We start from the raw sequence: 2,703 nt of genomic DNA on the forward strand, positions 1-2,703 counted from the left end.
TAGCTGATTTTTTGCCCAGAAGTACCCAAAAAACCCTCACGATCATATCCATTGGTTTCACTGTCTGTTTCACTGGTCTGTTAGTAGCAAGCAGTTTGGTAGGGGCAGCATCTTAAATCGACATGGCCCACATAATGTGAAACAGGAGTGAAATCCTGATTCAGTGGCAGAAGTCTATTAATTGGATCAGTCCATCTTGATGGTACCACTATTTCCCTTAAACAAAGGAGATGCAGGGGGTGTGTCAAGATTGGAAATTGCCAAATAAAAGTAATTTAAAACAAAAGGTGTGATCTGCTAAAGAATAGCATGGCTTGATATCACGACAAGCATAAGATTGTACATGCATGAATACAGGTACATAGTCCAGCCTAGCCTCCTTTTTTGTGAAATTCACTGTTGCTGCATGGAATGGATTGTTGCTCACTAAGTTAAGAAAAAGAATATCTCAGGCAGTGAGCTATAATAAGTGTCATCAGTGGAGAAGAAAAAAAGCGACGCGGTTTACTTAAATGTCTGCAAAGTTAGAAGAGTGCAAGAAAAAAATTTTGTGGTGACTAGCCTCTCGAAAGCCAAGGAAATACAATGTATGTTGCCAGAGTCACAAGTTACAAGTCCTTAATTTATTTTTTAAAAATATCTTGTTGTTCATATTACAAACATCACATAATACGAAATGCTGCCATCCTCTAAAAATATTCAAATGAGCACATTTTTTAATCACATGCAGCTTTAGTTAGCCAGAAATAGTAGCTTTTGTATGTATTTATGAACTAAATTTCAACTACTTCACTTAAAAATGCTAGACACAAACATCTGAAGCAGAAGTTGAAGATGAGGTTATGCCTGCCCCCCGCAAGTACATCTGGAGGACTCACAACACGCCAACAGTCTAAAGTATTTCCTTTGAACTTGATGAGCACAGTATGCTTCAAGGAACACAAGCCATGATACGGTTTTATACGAGTTTCAACCTTTCAATTGTGCACAAAATCAATTGGAAAATGAACTGCAGAGTCAAGGCATCGCTTGACGTGAAATACTACTATCTAGTTAAGTACCAGATCAGCCCTTGTCCTAAGCTGGGTCTGTGAAGAGCCTGTGACCTTTGCATTCCTGGTGTTCTTCCTCAGGTAGGATCAAAGCTCAGAAGTGTAAACACAGGTGGGGAGCAACTATCATTCCGCAGCTCCTGAACAAGGGCTCCTCTCCTCAGCCTCTATCCACAAACAATAAAGAGGAAAAATGACTCATCAGTTAAAGGCTATAATTTTTTCTCTGGTCCATGAACGGTAACAATAAGCAACGCCCTTTGAGGCTTACCTATGGGCTCAGTGAGAGTAGCTTAGAGCATTGGGACACAGTTATTTCCCTCACTGCAGCAAACCAAAGGGCACAGCAACATTACTGCCACCAGTTCTACAATTTCGTTAACTAGTGAGGTGAAGACCCTCTCCCTCCCTCACCCCTTCACTTCTTTGGCTGTGGGAACTGTGTGGTTTTGTCTCCCAGTCCTACAAGAAATGTTTTTAGAACATCCACGGCATGAAAAATGCTAGGACATGGGAAATAACTAATGTACGTCTAAGCATAATTTATTTCATTGCTAGTATACTGGTTCCTACATAAATACTAAAATCTAAGATCATTAAGAGTTACTTACACATCTGAAAACGCATGGTGGTGTCACACTGCCTGAATGACCGATACTGGCAGGACTAATGCAGGTCCCATTTCCTGAGCCTTATTTCCTCCCTCAGGTTAGATTCTCAAACAGGCCCTTTGGTGCAATAAGAGGCACAAGAACTGCTCAGTGTTTACTTTAAAGAGAAAACATATTTTGGATTCTTAAAAAATGTTTTGAGAGAAGCATGAAAAATGTTAGAGCCATCACTTCAGCTGTATCAGCTAAAATACAATGCTCCACAGTCACTATCTATCAGCATTATATATAGCTAAAGAAAAGTGGAATCCATTAGTAATTAGTCATTCAGTAATTATGGAATGTGGCATTAAACTTCAGTCTTCTATTTGAAAGCAAGGTCAAAATTAAAAAAAAAAAGACATTAATTGCTAGTGTGCGTCTTCTTGGCTGTCATTTTATTTTCGTACCAGATGCAAGAAAGCTCAAGGATCAGGTCAGACTGTTGAACTAGCATTTAATCAACCTTGAATACTGGTTGAAAAAGAAAACTATGTGTATTGGGATAAAAAAAATGCCAGTTTTCACTGTTTACATTTGAAGATATATAAATTAATGTACTTAAATTATTTTTCCAGATAACAATAATTTTTACTAAGATTATGAAGGAACAAAAATCTGGAAGGAGGGCAGTGAGTGTCAGGAAATTAACTGATAATAAACATGGGAAAAGGAATAAACAGGTAGGCTAAGTCTAAAAAAAAAGGCGTTAGTAAGTAAGTTCCTTGGTTTCTAACATTGCACAAAACTCTTACTTGGAAACTCCCAGTCTACCTATATTTTAAAGATGAATTTGCCTCTTAAGTATTACCAGAGAAAAGTTATTAAAGAAGCACAAACAAATATTTGAAAGTATAGTTTTCTCCAAGAAATGGGATTCTTCCACTTTGGTCCTACTTTTGTTTTTTTCTTCAGTTATATATATAAAAAACCCAACAAACAACACCCACACCTCTCCCCCACCCCCACCCCCTGAAACATTAGAAATACTCTGGGTCACT

This window comes from Rissa tridactyla, chromosome 5 (genome assembly GCF_028500815.1).
Source record: "Rissa tridactyla isolate bRisTri1 chromosome 5, bRisTri1.patW.cur.20221130, whole genome shotgun sequence".
NCBI classification, from domain to species: Eukaryota; Metazoa; Chordata; class Aves; order Charadriiformes; family Laridae; genus Rissa; species Rissa tridactyla.